Genomic DNA, 12,085 nt, shown 5'->3' on the forward strand with positions numbered 1-12,085 from the left:
CTCTAGTTTTTTTTTGCTATAATCTTGTTTTTTATATACGATTGTTTCAAAAAATAGGTTATCCTATTCAATTACTAGGTTTAAGGGCAACCCAAAAGGACTTTGCTAATAATTCAAATATATATTAATTCAGTTATTGGATTAGACACCTAATCCAACATAAGATACTGTAAGGTCTGTTTATTCTTCTATTTTGTATTAGTTATGACATCCCAAGCTTATATAAATCAATAAAATCATTTCTTCAGAAATAATTTTACGGAAACAAATTTTGCATTTATAATTAAACTATGTTTTAAAAAAGCATAAATAAATTTTTTTAAAATGATCGTAAAAATGGGGATGTCAAACCTAGACTTATGGCAAAAAGGTATTCCTAACAGTACAGTTTTGACTATGATGAGACTTTATCCCCATTGACAAAGACGAAGAAGGTCCATGCTATGATTGTTTTTGCATCCATTTGACAATGGAAGATCTTTCAAATGGATGTCAAGAATGCCTTTTTGAATGGTGAGCTCTACGAGGTGCTTGGTTTGAAAATTTCTCCATAGTGGTTACCTCTCTTGGATTTGTCTAGAGTACTCATGATCCGACTTTGTTTATCAAATGTACAAGTGCATGGCGGATGTTTTTGTCCTTATATGTGGATGAGATTATTATCACTGGTGATGAACATGTTGGTATTAAGTCTTTGAAGCATGACTTAGCTCATCGGTTTGCTATGAAGGATTTGGGATTACTGCGTTATTTCTTGGATACTGAATTAGCTCAGTCTAAGAAATAGCATCTTCTTTCTCAGACTAAATACATTTGGCTTGTTTACACAAGCGTGACTCTTTTACAACCGATCTGTAGATACTCCTCTTGAAACCAATATACAGGGTTCACCTAGTGATGATGTACCTTTATCAGATCCGAATCTTTACTCCTCCGGATATAGCTTATGATGTTCATGTAATCAGTTAGTTTGTTACTTCTCTTACTTTGGTTCATTGAGGGATTGTACTTTGCATTCTGAGATATCATCGTGGAACTCAATTTCAAAACCTCTTGTTTCCCTCGACATTGTCTCTTGAGTTACGTGCCTATAGTGATGCTGATTTGGATGGTCATCGTCATGATCGCAAATCCACTACCGAATTTTGCGTGTTTCTTGAACACTCTCTAATTTCATGGAAGAACAATAAACATGACTTTGTCTCTGTTGGATAAGGTGTCTAAGTCCATAACTATTTATGGTATGTACTTGACCCAACCCGACATGGTCCATTTGGGTTGCATGGCACCATGCAATTGGATAGACTAAATGAGAGAAATAACACTTGCGGTTTATTAATATATTATAAGTTCTAATATATTAATAATATTATTTAATTAGTTTGATCAAGAATTAATTTAGAATTAATTAAGTGCTCAAAAGATAACTAATTAAATATATGGGTTGATTATGTAAATCATCCATACTTGTATAGTGGGCTAAGAGACTCCATGGACTATCAAGTTGGGTTCCACCCATAGGATGCTCCATGGATGCTCCATGGGAGTTACAAACCCATGGGTCATGGAAATGAAAAGCCATTACATATTAGGGTTTACATGGTGTAACCCTAGATGTGTCAACACTATATAAGGAACCCATTCTCCACCAAAATCGGCTACACATACACATGAACAAGTGAGGGCTACGCCGATTTTTGCAAGTGTAAGATTCTCTCAAAGTTTACTCCTTTGCATTTGGTGTTGTGTGAACCATTTGAGGCATCACACTTGGGGTGCTAGGCTCACAAGGTTTCAAGGATCACAAGCAACAACAAGGTGAGTTATTCTATCTTCCGTCAAAGTTAAATATTGTTCCCCATGTATGCTAGATAGGAATATAACCTTGGAATTCAACTTTGCATGATAATTAGACAAACATAGATCCAAGGTTATTAGGGTTGCATGTACACTTAGGAAGTGTTAGAATGCTCAAAACCCATCAGTGGTATCAGAGCCTGGGCTTGTTTGTTGAGTTTTTGTGCAAACTGTTGAAAAAATCGTTTTTTTGTTTTCTGCTCGTATGAACTCACTGAGTCCATGTGCAAATGCAAGCTACTCGTCGAGTTTGTTCTTGCACTCGACGAGTAGAGGCTGCAGTTTTCAGAAATTCGACCTTTGTTGCTGGAAATGGACTAGATACATTACCCTAAACTGTTTTAGTACTTGAAAACTTGTTTTAGATGGTGTAATGTTTATGCTAATCCATTTGCAATGACAATTATCAAAAATACAAGTTTTTTTAAGTGTAATTTTTGATACTTGAAATGTTCATATTCATGTTCTTGAACTTATGAAGATTAGATGATCATAGGAATTATTTGTAACCTTCATGGTAGTTTAATTCATGATCATAATGTGTTTTAATGGAGTCCATAACTTGTCCTCAAGTTATGGAAAACCAAAAGTCACACTTTTATTAAAGCACTTAAAAGAACACAAGAGTTATAAAAAATGAAGAGTCTTCATTTTTATGACTCAATTAACTCATAAGTTACAAGAAATGAAAAGTTTTGAAAGTTTACACAACTTGCCCTCAGGTTTTGGAACAAGTAAAGTCTTAATTAAAAACTTTAGTTCCAACCCTTAGAATTTTAAAAGTTAAAATTCAACCCTTATACTTTATAATATTATAAGTTAATAATATATATATATATATATATATATATATATATATGTATGTATGTATGTATATATATATATATATATATATATATATATGTATAAGATCAAGTCGTCTTACCGCTAGTACGCCTCATTCACGAAGTCGGTCTATAAGGGGGTATAAGGTTGTTGCCTATAAAATGGCAACTTAATGGGTGTCCCCTTTCATCCACTGCTTCCTTGATTGGTGGAGGGTCGTTAGCCAAACGTGTAAGACAAGGACTTATAAATTCTCATTAAAAGTATGATGAATATTATAAAGTAACTAAATGTTTTATTAAATTTCCAATCTTAGTTACTTTAGGAAAAATGTGAATAAGGTGTTAATCCATGAAATTACACTTTACACTTTGTTTAAGTCGTTGGTGGAGCGTGTGTGGTTAACCGGCACACTAACTTGGACTTAACAAGGTAGGTAAAGGGTGACTTAAGGTTTATCATAGTATCGGTGGAGCGTATGTGGTTTACCGGCACATCGATTGAGTAATAAACTTTAAGGGTACCAAGTGATTTGCATGGTTACTTCACACCTCGTTTTGTGATCCTCGGTATCCCAGTCACAAAACCTGGAGGGCACACTCGAGATTGAAACAAGACATTGAAAGGTTCAATGAATCTCAAAGACTAGGAATTTCTAATAACCAATTAAAAAAACCTAATATCAATATTTTGTTTTCCATGGTGGAAATTGGTGAATCGTCATTCACCTACCTTTCAAATATGTTATAGCTTGGATTACGGCATACCTTTTCTAAGTTATAATATATTGTGATTAGATCCTAACCTTAATACTACATTTGGGTGTTTTATTAAGGACTCTCTTAATATCTAAACTAATCTTGTCCTCTTCATTCAGATGTCTTCAAACAACGCTACCTCTGGCTCTAATCCTAATAACTCCTTTACCCTTATGAAATTGTGTGGGAAAGTCACTTTTGATGGATCCAACTTCAATGAATAGATCAGAAACATCAGGATGATTACCCGCTACGAGGACAAAGAATATGTCCTTGATAAGGAGATTAAGGAGATTGATGAGACCACTGCAACTCCTCAGGAGATCGCTGACTTCCAGGCACATGAAAGGGACGCTACCAAAGTGGCATGCATCATGTTCACCACCATGACAACGGAACTCCAAAAGTCCTATGAGGACTTTTACCCTTTTGAAATGCACCAAGATATGATGGAAAGATACCATCAAAGTGCACGACAATAGAGGTATGAAATCATTTGCTCCATGATAACAACCTTGATGAAGGACGGAGAGTCCGTCACAAGCCACATGTAGAAAATGCAAAGGTATGTGGATCGATTGTTAAAGCTTAATGTGAACTTCCCTGAGGAGCTTGCAATAGATATCACTTTGCACTCCTTACCATCGTGTTATGATCAATTCCGCATGACATATCACATGAATAAGGAAGAGGTCATGCTCAGCAAAATTTAGGGACTTCTCAAGACCGCAGAAACAAGTCTTAAGGGGAAGTCGGTTGTTAACACTCCTACTCCAAACTCCGCCCCGATTTTGGCAATCGGGAAAAGTCGAGGGAAGAAGAGGAAGATTTCTTCGAAGGGTACCAAGGCTAGGACCCTTCATGGCTCCTCTTCAAGTGGAATCAAGAAAGGTTTCGTCACTCCTTCTAACCCAAAAGAGGCTGAATGCTTCTATTTCCATGAAAGGTCACATTGGAAGCGGAACTACCCAAAGTACCAGCAAGATGTGAAGGATGGGAAAGTTAAACCCAACCATGCAGGTATTTACACTATCTTATCTAATATCTCACCCCATTCTAACTCTTGGGTCCTTGATACCGGTTGTGGTATTCATATATGTTCTGATTTGCAGGGACTAAGAAGAAGTGAGAATGTAGAGCAAGGAAGAATAAACTTAATCATGGGGAATAGGAAAGCTTTACCTGTCACCAAGATTGGAGTTTATACTTTATCGCTAAGTAGTGGGTTTAATTTAGATTTGAATAAATGTTGTTATTCGCCAGAAATGGCAAGGAATATTATTTCCTTTCATGCATTGTATAAACAAGGTTTCACCTTTTCATTCGATAATGAAGTTGGTTCGATTAATGTTTTCTTTAATAATGTTCTTTATTTTAAAGCATTACCTTGTGATGGTGTGTATGAAACTATATCTGTGGTTGATAACTTAGGAAATAATGTTTTGTGTATTGATTCTGTTAATGATAATAACTTGGATAAAGCATCATTATGGCATTGTCGTCTTGGACATATATGCAAGAAACGCATAGGCCAACTCCAAAAGGATGGAGTCTTGGAGTCATTTGACCTAAAGTCAGATGATAGTTGCGAATCATGCTTACTTGGAAAAATGACAAAGTCACCCTTCACAGGTTCTTGTGAGAGGGGTGAAGGTTTGTTGGATCTTGTACACACGGATGTGTGTGGGCCCTTCAAACATGCCACAAGGGATGCTAATTGTTATTATTTGACTTTTACTGATGATTATAGTAGATATGGATATATCTACTTAATCAAGCATAAGTCAGAGACTTTCGAAAGGTTTAAAGAGTTTAAACAGGAAGTCGAGAATAAATTGGGCAGGAACATTAAGATGCTTCGATCCGATCGAGGTGGTGAGTATCTTAGTTCAGAGTTCCTCGACTATCTTAGGGAATGTGGGATTGTCTCACAATTGACACCTCCCAGGACACCATAGTTGAATGGTGTGGCTGAGAGGCGTAATCGGACCTTGTTGGACATGGTTCGTTCCATGATGAGTCGAACTTCGCTACCAATCTCATTTTGGGGGTATGCCTTAGAGACTGCCGCCCATATCCTTAATTTGGTCCCTACAAAGAAAGTAGCCAAAACTCCTCATGAGATATGGACTGGTAAAGTACCCAAACTGGACCACATCAAGATTTGGGGTTGCAAGGCTTTCGTGAGACGCGAGACTCATGATAAGCTCGAACCTCGAAGCGAGAGGTGTATTTTCATCGGTTACCCACAACAATCCTTTGGTTACCTCTTCTACAGACCTAGTGAAAATGTGGTCTTTGTAGCTAGGAGGGCGTTCTTGAGAGAGAGAGAGAGAGAGAGAGAGAGAGTTCATAAGCCAAGGAAATAGTGGGAGGCAAGTTGACCTTGAAGAAATTCAAGAGTCAAGCGGTGAAGGAACTTCAAACCTTAGCACTCAACTTGAGGAGGAAACTCCTATTGAGCCAATTGACAAGTATGTACCTCTGAGGCGTTCCACAAGGGTTAGGAATGCACCTGAGCATTACTATGGATTCCATATTACTGCGGAAGGTGATACACTTATCAGTGATGAGACACGGATAGGTCTGGATGAACCTAACAGTTACACAAAAGCCATGGCAGGCCCTGAGTCAGCCAAGTGGAAAAAGGCAATGGACAGCGAGATACAATCCATGTATGACAATCAAGTTTGGAACTTGGTTGAGAATGTACCTGGTCATAAGACTGTAGGGTGCAAATGGATCTTCAAGAAGAAGACCGACATGGATGGTAATATACACACTTATAAGGCACGACTGGTTGCAAAGGGTTTCTCACAAACTCCGGGAGTTGATTATGATGAGACCTTTTCTCCAGTGGACAAGATTAAGTCTATTAGGGTTCTGTGAGCCATAGCTGCATTTCATGATTATGAAATTTGTCAAATGGATGTCAAAACTGCTTTCCTTAATGGAAAGTTGGTTGAGGATGTTTACATGAGTCAGCCAAAGGTTTTTGTCAATACAAAGTACCCTAATAGAGTGTGTAAGCTTGAGAAATCCATTTATGGGTTAAAGTAAGCACCTCGCAGATGGAATCCTTGCATTGATGAGAAAGTCAAAGAGTTTGGATTTTCTAAGAGTGAAGATGAATATTGTGTATATGTCAAGGCTAGTGGGAGTATAGTTAGCTTTTTGGTATTGTATGTGGATGACATACTACTCATAGGAAATGACATCCCAACTCTGCAGGAAGTTAAGTCCTGGCTTGGGAAGTGTTTCTCTATGAAGGACCTAGGAGAAGCTGCCTATATTCTAGGGATAAGGATCTTGAGAGACCGGAGTAAACGACCAATGGACTTAGTCAGAGTACCTAATTGGATAAGGTGCTGAAGAGATTCAGCATGCACGACTCCAAGAAAGGAGAGTTACCCATCCAGAGTAACGCCAGATTGAGTAAGACACAAAACCCTAGTACTGACGCTGAGATAGCAGAAATTACTCGAATACCTTATGCTTTGGCTGTAGGATTGATCATGTATGCTATGACGTGTACTCGACCTGATGTAGCCTTTGCCTTGAGCATGGTTAGCAGGTATCAGGGGAACCCTGGCAAGGCACACTGGATTGCGGTAAAGAATATCCTCAAGTACCTACGAAGGACTAAGGACTGGGTTCTTACCCTCGGTGGGAGTGAAGACTTGAGAGTTGTAGGGTATAGTGATGCTAGCTTTCAGACTGATAGGGATAATTTCCGCTCTCAGTCAGGCTGGGTCTTTACCCTAAACGGAGGAGCAATTTCTTGGAAGAGTTCCAAGCAAGAGACAGTGGCTGATTCAACTTGCGAATTAGAGTATATAGCAGCTAGCGAGGCAGAAAAGGAGGCGATAGTGAAAGTGTTGTTGCCTTAGCCAAGGAACCAAAGGATCATGGGAGATCCAGACACATCGACAGAAAATACCATTTCATCAGACATCGAATAGAAGAAGGACTCCTCGTGGCAAAGAGGGTATCATCGGACGAGAATCCAGCCAATCCCCTCATGAAGGGACTGACTCGGGTTAAGCATCTCCAGCATGCTCGGAGCATAGGGCTGAAGGATGATATTAGATTTAGTAGTTAGATAACCTTGAAATTTGTAAAGTGTAATTGACATTAGATGATGAATAAAAGGTGTTTTATTTATGAGTAAAATGTTGCTATCTCTTGTCAATCGTTTACTATATTTCGTTTGCATGTTTTGACTTCCAGAATAATTATGTTTAGTATATCATATTATTCAAACCTCCACAGTCGGTCATATGTCGGAAGTAGGTATGAATCAAGACTGTCATGATTGGTTGCAGAGGTCTAAGGTGTTGGACATGGCTACAACAATCATGAGTGCTCATAAGTTCTGAGCATTGGACACAACCCACGCTCACTGGAATCACTTCATGGAATTTATCTCGAGTGATCGTGAGACGGTAATATCATATAAGTCTTCAAACCTAGAGATATGATTTATTACTTATGAGTTGTGCATTGATTGTATGTAAACGCATTGGTAACTCGATGTTATAAAACGTGCTTTTGTGTATAATTCAATGAGTGGTAGAACAAACATATGAGTCAAAGTTTATCTGTTCCTTCTTGGATTAGAAGCTGATATCTAGGCCCCTCGATGATTTTGTTTTCACCTATGTACCGGGCTTAGTCAGAACTAAGTTGATGTGTTCAATTAAGTTCTTTGTCAAATAAATCGGAAATCGGGAAACAATCTGCTGGACAATAAGTAAGACATTGTTCCATGTATTTGTCCGGCTGATATCTCGAACAGAGGATTATATGATCACTTATCTTAAATGGCGTATCATCATCTTCTCAGTTCCGGGAAACCTTGAAAGAGCTACGATTGCTGATCGGTTCCTGAAGTCATACTTGTAGTTATAGTTATTAGACTTATCCAAGTGGGAGACTGTTGGATAAGGTGTCTAAGTCCATAACTATTTCTGGTATGTACTTGACCCAATCTGGCATGGTCCATTTGGGTTGCATGGCACCATGCAATTGGATAGACTAAATGAGAGAAATAACACTTGTGGTTTATTAATATATTATAAGTTCTAATATATTAATAATATTATTTAATTAGTTTGATCAAGAATTAATTTAGAATTAATTAAGTGATCAAAAGATAACTAATTAAATATATGGGTTGATTATGTAAATCATCCATACTTGTATAGTGGGCTAAGAGGCTCCACGGATTATCAAGTTGGGTTCCACCCATAGGATGCTCCATGGATGCTCCATGGGAGTTAAAAACCCATGGGTCATGGAAATGAAAAGCCATGACACATTAGGGTTTACATGGTGTAACCCTAGATGTATCAACACTATATAAGGAACCCATTCTCCACCAAAATCGGCTACACATAGACATAAACAAGTGAGGGCTAGGCCGATTTTTGCAAGAGTAAGATTCTCTCAAAGTTTACTCCTTTGCATTTTGTGTTGTGTGAGCATTTGAGGCATCACACTTGGGGTGCTAGGCTCACAAAGTTTCAAGGATCACAAGCAACAACAAGGTAAGTTATTCTATCTTCCGTCAAAGTTAAATATTGTTCCCCATGTATGCTAGATAGGAATATAACCTTGGAATTCAACTTTGCATGATAAATAGACAAACATAGATCCAAGATTATTAGGGTTGCATGTACACTTAGGAAGTGTTAGAATGCTCAAAACCCATCAGTCTCTTCCACGGGGACTGAGTATCGTGCTATGGTTGTGACTACATATGAGATTATCTTGTATTTTGGTTACAATGGCTCCTTGTAGATATGGAAGTTCACATTTCTCTACCTACTCCCCTGCATTGCGATAACAAAATTGCGATACAGGTTGCGAAGAATTCTATTTTCCATGAGCGGACGAAACACATTGAGATTGATTATCACTTCACTCACCATCACTTATAGCTCGATACCATATCGCTTCCTTTGTTCCTTCAACCTAGCAGCTTGCTAATATTTTTATGGAGGCTCTATCACCGTCTCGACTTTTGCTTTTTGTGTGACAAACTCTCAATGCTTATTGTTATGGTATTATGAGAGGGGGGGGGGGAGGGGGGGGGAGGAGGAGGAGGTATGTTAGCCCATATGTTGATGGACCAATTTGTCCTTAGCCTGTAAGGTTTTAGTATTTATTCGTTCCCTTTGTTTTGTATCTTTCACACTCTTATATGAAGAACACTAGCACTTTCTATTTTTATCAATGAAGCATATGAATGTTGTTCTTTTATCATCGTGGTTGTAAACTAGCAAAAATTTCTATTCTACCATTAATAAAAGTGTCACTCGTTTTGTTGTTCATTTTGATCTTGTGCATTATGATGTGTGAGGTCCCTCACCGGCTTCCTCTAAATAAGGATTCACTTACTGTGTTTTATTTATAGATGGTTACACTTGTTATACGTGTGTTTATCTTAGTGTTCAACAAAAGTAACCGAAAGTTTTTAAAATATGTAAAATTACATAAAAAGATTTATCTAAAACACACAATTAATTTAAATAAATGGTAATTACGTAGATTAGTAAAATTATAAAAGAATTTTTGTTAAACCTTACTTGAATTAACTTTTGGATTTGAAGTTTTTTGTTTTATTTAAAAGTTAAAAGTAGGGGTGAGCATGGTGCGGTTTTTGGCCAAAACCGAACAAAAAACCGCAACTTTGGTTTTTTGAAGTTTAGAAACCGTACCGTTCGGTTTAATGTGGTTTGGTTTTTGCGGGTTTTTGTCAATTTTTTTATTTGGTTTTTATATGCCTTTTTACTAAAACTCAGTAACTCAACGAGTTACTTTGAATCGGATGAGAAGAGTTAATCACTTCTTGAGAAACTTTATATAAAGATGAGGAGCGCCAGATTGGCTCTCTTATATGAAAGGTGAGAATGATGAATGTTTTATCTCAAAGGCGATTAGGGATACTCTTATAAGGCTGAAAAAAATTAAAACCCAAATGATATCTTGGAGGTGAATTGATACCACCACTTTTTGGTTTGAAATCAAATGACATAACCACTCATCCAACAAGCTTCTAATGCTTGAATATAATACGAATAAATATAATATTTGTTTCACAAATACATACGATAATATCAATTAATGTATTCATAAAAATGATAATATCACCACTAGTATTCTTCATATTTAAATATTAAAAAATGTAATAAACATTATTTGTTCTTGTAAATATCATTATACACATGCTTAAAAATATAATAAGATAGATATTTATATTTATAGAAATTTTAATTATCATGGATTCTTCGTGCTTACAAATATCAATACTTTTATATATATATATATATATATATATATATATATATATATATATATATATATATATATATATATATATATATATATATATATATATATATATATATTCGGTGCGGTTCGATTTTTTGCAGTTTTTGCAAAACTAAAAGCCGCACCACACCGAAAATTTTTGGTTTTTGCAAAACCAAAAACCGCACCGTCGGCTTCATTTCGGTTGCGGTTTTTTGGTTTCGGTTTATACAGTTTTTTCGGTTTGCGGTTCAGTTTTTGTTCACCCCTTAGTTAAAAACTCCTACTATTTAACAAACTTTTTGTTCGAGTTTCTTCTTAAAAGCTAGAAGCTTAAAAGCTACATGTCGAACACGTCCTTAATATTATTTATATATTTGATTACACATATAGCCTTATAACCTTGTCTGAAAAAAGGGTTTAGGAACGATAAATACAAAATTTACTTCAAATTTTCATGAAACCACATTACTACTAATACAAGAACATCACAAACTTGTTTCTAGAATATAGATAATGCCAATATTTTGTATTCTATGTGCAGGCCTGTGCCTGTGAATACGAGAAAGCTAAATGGCATGGTGACACGAATGCAGTGGCGGACCTTCTGAGTGGCCAGAGGGGGTCATGGCCTCCCTGCTTTGAAGGCTTCTTATACATCTATATATAATCAGATTATAGAATAATTACTAGAATAGCAAATTAACCCCTCGGTTTCTAGATTATGGAATATATGATATATATTTAATTTATGCAATTTAGTTATTAACTAAAACACTAAATGAACAATAACCAAATTTCAGAAAATTTGTGAACAAATCAAAACCATCATTTTTTTTAGGAATCTTCAAATAACAAACTATATATGACTACCGAAATCTATAAAAAAAATCCAAAGATCTAATCAAAATTATACTCTAGCTTTGAGATTAAGAAAGCTTTAAACCCCAAAAAATTATTCAGTCCGTCCAAAAAAAACTTCTTCAAACTCACTGAAAGAACAACATTGTTGTCGCCTTCAAAATGCTCTTTCGGTCTCCAAATTTTTTTGCAACATCTTCTCTTGACAGATCACTAGAGACTGGGCTGGTCTATTTTGATCTCTACTCTACACTCAGCCCGCTTCTGCTCTCCATCTCAAGACATTTCTCAGCCGGTCGCCGGAGCCCGACTTTTAGTTTGTAAGTACTCTCTCCGGCTTTCTCATTCTTTTTCTCTCTATTTCATTCTTTTTCAAAATTTCTCTCTCTAGTCGTAGCCGGGTACCATCTAAAAGAGCAAAATTGGAATTGAAAGAGAGTTTTTTGGGAATAGAAAATATAAAAGAAGAA

Source organism: Lactuca serriola, chromosome 4, assembly GCF_051521515.1.
Source record: "Lactuca serriola cultivar US96UC23 chromosome 4, Lser_US96UC23_V15, whole genome shotgun sequence".
NCBI lineage: Eukaryota > Viridiplantae > Streptophyta > Magnoliopsida > Asterales > Asteraceae > Lactuca > Lactuca serriola.